This window comes from Magnolia sinica, chromosome 10 (genome assembly GCF_029962835.1).
Source record: "Magnolia sinica isolate HGM2019 chromosome 10, MsV1, whole genome shotgun sequence".
Classification (NCBI taxonomy): domain Eukaryota; kingdom Viridiplantae; phylum Streptophyta; class Magnoliopsida; order Magnoliales; family Magnoliaceae; genus Magnolia; species Magnolia sinica.
The window spans coordinates 10,712,753-10,723,153 of NC_080582.1; the positions used below are offsets into that span (position 1 = coordinate 10,712,753).

At 38.2% G+C, this 10,401-nt stretch overlaps 3 long non-coding RNA genes across 6 annotated transcripts; 2 read left to right on the forward strand and 1 right to left on the reverse strand.

The window, feature by feature from the left end:
• The first annotated feature begins 501 nt into the window (after positions 1–501).
• LOC131257959 (uncharacterized) lies at positions 502–7,910 on the forward strand. 3 transcript variants are annotated; one of them, XR_009177734.1, is made up of 2 exons: positions 502–700; positions 6,994–7,910. It is a non-coding gene; the product is annotated as an uncharacterized LOC131257959 (long non-coding RNA). The 3 variants fall into 3 exon arrangements; XR_009177735.1 differs by having other exon boundaries at positions 502–670; XR_009177736.1 differs by lacking the exon at positions 502–700 and adding an exon at positions 707–1,769.
• A 158-nt stretch (positions 7,911–8,068) lies between these two features.
• Positions 8,069–8,611, reverse strand: LOC131257961 (uncharacterized). The gene is made up of 2 exons (XR_009177739.1): positions 8,487–8,611; positions 8,069–8,252 (listed from the first exon to the last, which is right to left on the reverse strand). It is a non-coding gene; the product is annotated as an uncharacterized LOC131257961 (long non-coding RNA).
• Positions 8,612–8,635: 24 nt separating this feature from the next.
• LOC131257960 (uncharacterized) lies at positions 8,636–10,126 on the forward strand. Of its 2 annotated transcripts, none has more exons than XR_009177738.1 (2): positions 8,636–9,185; positions 9,751–10,126. It is a non-coding gene; the product is annotated as an uncharacterized LOC131257960 (long non-coding RNA). The 2 variants fall into 2 exon arrangements; XR_009177737.1 differs by having other exon boundaries at positions 8,636–9,132.
• Positions 10,127–10,401: the final 275 nt, after the last annotated feature.

The following is a 10,401-nucleotide window of genomic DNA, read 5'->3' on the forward strand; positions in this document are numbered from 1 at the left end:
TCGTCCACGCTCGCCGATCGCGCGAATCGCCGTATTATTTGTATATCAAAGAATTCTGTTTGCCAACGTCGCGACTTAGAATCAAGCTTGTGTCGCAATCCACTGGGGCAACATTCTAAGATGATCCGATGATTTGAACGGTCCATATTCTAGTTACCACCATATAAACTGATTCAATCATTATAAAATTTTATTAATGATCTCAGCCGTTGATTATTTTCAATTGAATTAGAGCCATTGAAAACTTTCTATTCGTTCTTAAAAATTTAACTACAGATGATGTTTTTCAAAATGATATTTTCAGATTAAATTTCTGATATTAAACTTATATAATATATTGAAATATATGGATGGTTCCGATCATTGATCATTCAGCAAGTGGGCCCCAGTGGCGTCGATAGACGCTGGCACCTGAGTCGCGACAGAGGCAACTCGAACTCTCTACTCAAATAAGATCGGCCGAGGATAACCGGCGTAAAATCCGTTATGATTCCAGGGGCATTATTGTCAAAGTACAATCTGTTGGTTTTAAAAACAGTAGCTCCCCCTCTCTCTTCTCAGGCTCTTCTGCCCTAGAAATCTCTCCGTTTTCTCTGTCATCAGCTTCCAGCGAGAGAGAGAGAGAGAGAGAGAGAGAGAGAGAGAGAATCCTGACGTCTCATCTCATATGGTACAGATCCCAACGCAAACAACAGATCTGGTAGAAAGAGATTTTCAAATCTTCCCATTCTCCCTTTTGAGATTTTTTCTCTCGTGATTTTCAGCTGATTTTTCATTTATTTCGGAATTTTGGCTCATCTAATTCTAGGATTCAGAGGATCATTTTTTCTACTTTCTCGATTTTCCTTTTTAATTTGTTTTTCTTTATTTCAGCTTTTTTCTTTTCTTTTCTTTTCTTTTCTTTTTTTTTTCAATTTTTTGGAATTTCCGTATCATCTGATAGTTAAATTTGCACGAATAGTTTTTTTTTTTTTTAAATGATATTCAGCTATTTTTGGATTTATTTTTGCAATATGAGCTCATTTGACAGTTGAACGTGGATGATCAAAACAGATCTAAGCTTTTTACCAGGGCAAATGATATTTTATTTATTTATTTATTTGATTTTTTGGTGAATTTTCCATTATAGACATCTCGAAATGATTTCTCAAATGGAAGATAAAATCTCCTATTTTTTCTATTTAAAATAATTCCAGAAAAATGATTTTATAGAGTTTGTGATTTTCGTCTCCATTCCTTCCTTTCTTTTTCTGAATATGTTGGATTTTCGGTACTGCGCATCAGCAAACTTATATGGTTTGCTTAACAGCAGCATTCTGTACACATGAGGCCCATTTCTCGGCGATCCAAACCGTTGATCTTAATTTCCACTATATAAATGGTTGTTGCCCTGAGAATCATTCCGGCTTGATGATCGTAACCTCTGCATTTTTATCATTTTCCTCTTTGAATGTGGACCGTTGCTGTATAGCTTCCTAACCATCCATTTGGAAGACAACAATCTAAGCGTTGGGATACCTTCTATTCTGTTTGGTGTCCATGGCGTGCTATATCCACCGTGGTTATAATAGAACCGACGGTTTGGATTAGTGCAACGTTTGCTGATGAGCTTCACCGATAATTCCCCCCCTTTTTTTTTGTGAAATTTTGGTCTATAGTGCTTTTAAAAATCAGATCCGTTCAATTTAGAAAATTTCAGGTCTGTATTACTTTGAAAGATTAGATTCGTTCACTTTGGTGTCGAATTCAGCAGGAATTCTTGTCGAGAGGTTTGATTCATGTTGTTTTTATTTATGTTAGTTGATGGTCTTTGCTCGCTGTCTGCTGGAAGGAAAGATGAAGCTGCGGCGTTCTTTGGACGCAGCGGTTTACCGATCTCTTCCTGGATTTGGAGTGTGAAAGAAAGACAAAACAGGAATCGGTCGATAAACCTCTGCATCCGGCGGCGTTCACGCACTACCTCTGGCCCTTTCTTTCTCTCTGGCGTTTCTGTTGAGCATTTATGGCTTAAATTGTTTGGAATTTTTGTATGTTATGTTGTATAATTATCATTTAGAGTTCCTACTGCATCAAGTGCATGTGATGCTTGGAGAAGTGGATGGTGGTCACTGCAGAGTGGGTCCCATCTGTTGATGTACACCCATGTTTGAAAATTTTGCTGATCAGATGATCCTGACTGTCCGAATTGTGGAGTTTAAATGGACAGTGAAAAAAAAGAAATTGTTAGCTCTTAACTTTTGACGTGGAAAATTGATGGCTGGGATTGCCCTGTCAGTGACTTTTCAACCATGGGCATGGTTCTGAATGTCGGTATCGGTCGTTGTATTAGCCCGGTGGAAAAATGACACGATGTGACGTCATGTATCTGCAAGGTGTTCCGTAATGGTAACAGTGGCCGTAACAGCCACCACCGTTACGTTTACGATTCGGAGCATAACGGCTGTTACGGCCTTTACGGTCTCTCTTTTTTATTATTATTTTTTTATTTATTGAAAAAACTCCGAAAAACCTATATCTACCCTGTAATGTTGATTAAAAAGTATAAAAAACCTATATATGTTCCATAATAGACCATTACGGGGCTATTATGACCTTTATAGGGGATGTAATGTGTTGTTAACGGCAATTACAGGTCATTTTTTCCCATAACGGCTGTTATGGCTGTTACGACCCTGTAACATGTAACGGTTGCCATTGTTACCTTTACGGCACACCATGCATATCTATAACAAGGACTTATTAGCCCGTATCATTTAGAATTTTTTAAAGTCAAAAATTAAGTAAATTTTTAGGAAGAAAAAAAGAGAATGATAAGATACTCAAGAATCTTTAAGTAAATTTTTAGGAAAAAAAAAAGAGTGATAAGATATTCAAGAATCAATCTTCTTCTTCTTCTTCTTCTTCTTCAAGAATCAATATTCTTCTCTTCTTCTTCTTCTTCTCCTTTTTTTTTTTTTTTTTGGATACACATATAATGGTGTATTGGTCCATTCTTTTAATGAGAATGTTTTCTGTCGTTTTGACTTATTGATGGTCAACTAAATGGGCCCTAATTGAACACAAATCAATCATGATTTGGTGAACTAGTGCCCATTGCAATGAAATACAACAAGTAGAAGATGAAAATATTAAAAAGAAAGGGAAGTTCTACCCTTCTTTTTGTTATTCCCATAATGGTCTACTTCACTTTGATTTGTAGAATCCCATTGAAATCATTTTTAAATCCCAGCTCTAAATCTTGCCTAAAATGAGTTTTTAAGCTTCTTTCATGGTTTAAATGAAAAAAGAAGAAGAGACTTGAGTGAAATTTTGAAAAAAGAAAATTCAAAGTTGGTCGTATCGGCTGTATCAGCCGTATTGTTGCTGATACATCCCGCTTCGGCCGATACAAGCCAATACGGGTCAAGTTTTTTTGTATCGGACTGATATTAACCGCATCATGTATCATCTCGTGCCGATACAAATATGATATGGTCATATTGGCTAATATGATACTGATATTCTTACCAATGACCATGGGTCATCAGTGGATTGTACCCACTAGACAGACCGTATGGATGCATTAATCGCCCTTGAGTTTGCATCCATCGATGGGACCCTCCTCCATTAAGTTTGCATGATGGGTTGGGTGGGTCTTGGCCATCCATGTAGTGGTTCATATCCTTTGTTGAACCATGGTTGAAAAGTGCTTTCATCAGATGATCCCAAGTTATTTGAACTGTGGAGTTTAGATGGATAGTGAAAACTGAACTAGTTAAACTGTTGACGTGGAAAATTAATGGCCCGGATCACCCTATTGGTGAGTTTTATGACTGTGGGTTATCCATGCAATTATAGATGGGACCCAGTAGACAGACGGTTTAGATGCAATATTTACGCTTGAGGCAAGATACAAGCGCTGTCATGGACTATCTTGTTAGGAATTGCTGTTATATTATTGTTGTAGATCTTTCTAGCTTCTTGATGTTCATGATATCTCAATACTCGATCTCCCTCCATCCCTCAGGCTGCAGTTGTTTTCAAGCATTCCATTGATTTTCACTTGTTTTATAAACCTTTGCTAGGCACATACCTGTGTACTAGGCACTGCCCATAATCATGCTATCCACCAGTTGGTTCCACTGTCATGATGCCATGTCCCAAAAATCATGCGAGGTATATGTAGAGGAGTGAATATCGGGATGCCTTGTACACCTTTGTTGCGTCTTAGCAAATGTTAGTTTTATTTAGCTGTCCATTATTAGTTCTATTGCAGGTCTCTCAATTAATTTGGATACGGCTTAGATGATGATGGTCTGTTGCGGAGATCTCAAGTCAAACCGTTCCACCCGGTGAAGTACTTCTGACCTATCATGTGCTTGCAACATCCAGCAGTTCCAGCATGGTGGCCCCACTATGAGGATCACCTTGTGCGAAAAGAGCACTATCCACTCATCAGTTGTGCCACAGCATAGGAAACAATGTATGGTCATTGATAAATAACAAAAATGCAAGTGTGGGCAACACATCAGGTGTGCGACACCATAGAAATAAATAACTAGTCCAACTGTTCCACCCGTTGAATTACTTCTGGCCTATCATGTGCGTGCAACATCCAGTGCTTCCAACAAGGTGGCCACACCATGAGGATCACCTTGTGCAAAAATAGCACTATCCACTCATCAGTTGGGCCACACCATAGGAAGCAAATTATGGTCATTGATAAATAACAAAATGCAAGTGTGGTCGACTCATTAGGCGTGTTACACCATAGAAAACAATGCATAGTCATTGATAAATAACAAAGTGTAAGTTTGGTCCACTCGATGAGTGGGTGTTGCTGATTTTTTAATTTTTGTAGAAGGTGATCCTTATGATGGGTCCAACTTATTGGACAGGTTGGATGCCCCACACATGAAAGGTTGGAAGTTATGCACTGGGTGTATGGCAACTTGGGGTCCAACTGGCTGGACTCGTGACCCTCTCATCGCAGTGTGTATGCTTCTTGAGGAGTTAGTTTTGATTTGCTTGTAGGAGTAAAATGGATGTTTGAATATGATTCATCATAGTCCACTAGAGTATCATGTGCCTCTTCTTTTTCCGTTTTCAACTAATTGAGTCTCTCAAAGCGTTCATTGTGAAAAACCAGTCCATTTAGTCTTGTTTTGGCAGCAATGATTTTAGTTACTTTTTGCTTCTCATTGCTACCAAATGGAGAATTCATGACTACTAGACTTTGGCACTGTTTTTCTTTTAGGTGTTGTTTGGCTTTTGGCAATTTAAAAGGGCCTAAAGAATTTGTTGCCATGAAACAAAAACCCTGAGATTCTGTTTGTCATATTTAGCATCCTTTGTATGGGTGGTGTCAGCCTCCTTAGTAGTTTTTTGTAAGTGTTAGCAGACTATTTTGTCAATCTTACTGACGTGCAGCAGCATCAGGGATGCTGATTCTTGTTGTGCTTTTTTATTTTTATTTTTATTTTATTTTTGAAATTTTAAATTAAATAAATGGAATTTGCAGGGTAATCATAATTCCTCTATAATCTTAATCTCACCTGTTCATGCAAGCCATCTTCCCATTTTCTTTGCTTCGGAAATTGGATTTGGAAGTGACGGGGAGGTGGGGTTTTTAAAGTTTCACAAGAATTTGCAGCAATTTGAGGCATTGTTCATTTCAGCTCAAGTCGAATGTGCCCGAGTTGCTAATGAAGGTGAAATAGATCAGAGAGATTTTGAAAGGAATTTTCATTGGTTTCCCCTTTTCTACAGTGGCTTTTGTACAATGGTTTTATAGTATCGGCTTTGTGGGCCATATGGCCCATACCGACAGTCATTGTTGTCTTCAAATGCAACAACAGGTTGGTTATAACATCATCAGGATGAATTTCCAAATTGGCCCACTTTCAGTCTAACTCATTTGCTTCTTTACTGAATGCAGATTTTTAAAGCTCTTATGCGAGTTGAATACTTTCTACTGCAACTTTAGGTAAAGGCTTGAGTAGAGCATTTGCAACATCAAATGGAGCACCAGCTATCTTGTTTCAAATGCTCTTTTCAGGCCTTTACCTGATACTATATAACATGGAGTGCTTCCACATGTCAGTTGTGCATATCTGAAACAGCTAATCTCACATGCACATGTAAGGTGTGTATATGTATACATATCGCACCCTTTTGTGAATATGTATACATACAGCACCCTTTTCTACTGGGGTCAACTGCCTATGTGAACAAGCAAAATGCTCATGGGCAGCTTTTTCTTACTAGTGCATGTGAGATTAGCACGGTTCTTGTATAGCCATTTTAATTTGTTAGCATACCAGCTCCAGAGCATTGTTCTATCTAACACTTGTTTGTATGCAAGTTACATAGACTGTACAAAACCTTTGGGAGTTATCAGTTGTGATATATTGAAGGGCTCAGTTGTAATAGGATAATGATTTTACTTTAAAAAAAAACTATTATTATGGCTGATTTTACAAGGAGTTTTATGTTACTCAGTGTGCGCATGATGCTTTATACACAGGCACGCAGAAATTGTACCCATTGCGTGTACTAACTCAAATAAAACCTACTAGATTGTCCATCCCACTGTCGTCAGGTTACATACCAAGATCATATTGGTTAAAAAATTGTAAACCTTGATTTGTGGACACTTGTTTGTGGAAATATGAATGTTGTATAGCCCCTTGTTAATGCATGCTTGTTTCATTTTAACTGTCCAATAAATGTCCACCAATCCTATAGTCATATATTCCATGATAACTCTAAACTGGTTATGATAATTTGGATGGTTTAATTTGACTAATTGCCTGCCACATGTGCAATTTCTAAGTGCCTGCCTATCATCTATCACACTGCGAGAGTATCAAAGTTTTTATCTTATTTCCCACCCCTCAGCTCCTGTTGATTGCCATTTTACCTCTTGTATGTTCTGAAATATTTGAGCAGGGATTCTTGCCGTAGTTGATTTTCATGATATTTATATGTGGTTTTATGCTATGGAAATTGTAGTACCTTCAGATTGCTTAACTGATTCTTGAGGCAGTTTGCAGCGATGGAAGAACCATAGATGCATGAATGATTTCTGCAATTGATATGCGGTGTTTCTCCTGTTGGTCATCCCCTTGCATGATTAAGGCTTCACTAGGTACGTTTGTTCAAAATCGTGTTGTGAATTACTCAGACAAGTATATCAGTTCATCTCTCCTGGTGGTGCTCTTAAGAACATCTATAATACATTTCAGTAGAAGTAATCATAGTGTATGGATTGTTTGTGCGGGAGGAGGAGCAAGCTTTGGGAGCTGGGTAGGCAAGGAGGAGGAGGCCCATTGAACACTTGGAGGACTCCATGGTAGATACTGAGGGGTAGCCTGCCTTGGTGGCGGAGCAAATGCTTGGCTGGTGAAAGGGAAAGTAGATATCTGCGGCTGCTGGAGGACGAATTGAACCTTATGTCCAACACAAAGAAAGTTCCCAAGCTGTTGGGAGTCCTTTCCGACCATGGAAAGTGACTGCAAGTCGAACAACACCAAAATGCAAATGAGTGTATCCTTTTCTTTTCCACGCAGATAAATTTTCTTGATGCAAGTGAAGAGTGATGAACTCTTCAAGCTGGTTGGCATGTATCGGTGCCTGATTGAATTTGGAAAGACAGGGCATGTTCTCGGATAGAGTTTTGCTGTTTGGTGTTTGAATTTGGCTGTGATGGAGGTTTATTTTTTTGGAAAAACTGTTAGGAATTTGAGACTGGGGATTGGGTTGCTGGGACCTTGTTGTCTACGTACTCTATTTCATACAGATAATCATGCTTATTACCAGAATAAGACGCAAGAGGGAGTGTTTTTGAAGAACTCATATTTTTGGTGAAACATGTAGGATGTATGTTTTGGAACAGGTAACTTTAGCAAACTCTACTTATTTTGGTGCCACATAGTTTGATTTAACTCGCTTTGTTTTATCGAGACCGTATTCGCTACAAGGGGGAGAATGAACACCATTACTCGGCAAAATGGTCGAAAACTCACCAATTAGCTCTTGATTTACACAAAGGAGTTCTATAACCTTGCCATTCAATAGATATTGTCAAACCTCGTTTTCTGTTACAGAAGATCGCACGAAGCGCAACTGTAAAGCATACTATTCAAGACGACTATAACTATCTACTAATAAAAGGAGATAGACTATGATTAAACCAAAATACAATAGATTTTACCTGAAGGTAGTCCTGTCCATAGCATACATTCCACACTGGAGAGATTAGCTGTCCATGGCTCTGATACTAATTAAACTGTAAACCCTAAATTAAACCCAAGACCTTAAACCCTAAACTCTAAAACATTCAACTGTACTGTAGCATAGGTATTGTAGCAAAATTAATAAATTGCTTGGGACATCTAAAGCGGTGAAACTAAGGTTTTTTCATAAAACATCGAAATAAGATACTATAAAGTATAATTATAAGACAGATGGTAAAACCTAAACAAGTAATAATACTTGGCGGAGACATTTGTATGATGAGAGTTGATGAGGGCATAAATGGATAGTTCGGGGACAATGAGCGTAAAAAATAATATCTCCAATAAAATGAAAGTTGGAAACACGACATGCTAATAATTTCTTAATATGAACTATGAACTTAAAACAATTTTTATTTCTTATAGACATTGCATAAGGAAACAAACTCAAACATACTCTTCAGTTTTTCTCTACTCTCTCTAACTCTTCTAGCCTACTTACTACAAGAGTGACGACGGGTATTTATAGGCGACTCGTTGCTTGCTTGCGGACTTTAAAACGTACTTCAAAATTTTAAAACCTTATCGGCTAGTGTGGATGTGACGGTTGTCAGGCCACGTATGGGGGCACCTGGGCATATCCAAAAAATGAGTTGTATCATCTATGACGTAGATACAAAAAGAAGCACAAGTGGAAGTTTCTCAAGAAGAAACCATTTCGTTGCAAAACGACCGATCGTTGCTACATTTACAATAAGAAAGTGCACTTCTCAAAGCAATGCCCCAAGTGACACCGACCAAAGTATGCAAAGATGATTGAATAAGCATTCTCTCTTCTTCTACAGAAAGACGATGATCTTGAATCCGTCTTCTCCCTCTGTGACGAATATGACCCATCGGCTGTCATGGCTATTGGGTATGATTCCGAAGAAGACTCAGCAAGTCATTCTGATTATTCCTCTGAAATCGGTATTTGTTTGAGCCAAGCGCATCTTTCTTTCTGAGAGCATGATGCCATTTTTCACGTAGATTGTATGGAACTACTGGAGGAGTTTACTGTGAGTTTTTTATCTGGTAAATACAACAGGAGATTATCAATATTAGACCAAACAGTGGTGAAGGATGGGTTGAAAGATTCGGACCATCACTTTTTGAAAAAGTGACGGGGCGGTTTTCAATCCAAACGACATGACTATCCACTGGTAATGTACATTTGAGACAGTAAAGGCCGTCTTATAATGATCATCTAGGCTGATACCCACTTGCTAAAACCCTGCTTTGAGATTAAACTTGGAAAAAATGTGTGCATTTGCCAAGTGTTGAAACAATGAGGCATGGTAGGGTAGCAGGAACTTGTCATCCTGGAGGTATTTATTCAATAGTTTATAGTTGTTGACAAGATGAAGCTTTCCTTGCACTTATTTAGAGTGCTTGTTAACATAACATTGAAAGCTTCACAAGCCCATAGAGAAGCAGTGGGTTCAATGAGACCTTCGCCGAGAAGGCCATTAAGTTCATCTTGTGCAAGTTTCAGATGGTTGGGTGTCCCACGCGATGGCCAGGTGTCCCACGCGATGACCAAGTGTCCCACGTGATCCCCAGGTGCCCCCATACGTGGCCTGACAGCCGTCACATCCACACCAGTCGATAAGGTTTTGAAGATTGGAAGTATGTTTTGAAGTCCACAAGCGAGCCGCGAGTCGCCTATAAATACTCGTCGTCACTCTTGCAATAAGGAGACTAGAAGAGTTACAGAGAGTAGAGAAAAATTGAAAGAGTCTGTTTGAGTTTATTTCTTTATGCCATGTCTGTAAGAAATAAAAATTATTTTAAGTTCAGAATTCGTATTAAGAGATTATTTGCATGTCGTGTTTTCAGTTTTCATTTTATTGGAGATTTTATTTCCGTACCATCTATTTACGCTCTCATCAACTCCCATCATAATAATGTCTCCGTCAAGTATTATAGCTTGTTTATGTTTTGCCATCTGTTTTATAATTATGCTTTGTAGTTTCTTATTTTGATGTTTTATGAAAAAACTCTAGTTTTATCTTTTCAGATATCCCAAGCAGTTTATTAATTTTGCTACAGTACTTATGCTATAGTATTTTTGCTATATTACAGTGGAATGTTTTAGAGTTTAGGGTATAGGGTTTAATTGGTATCAAAGCCATGTACGACTAAT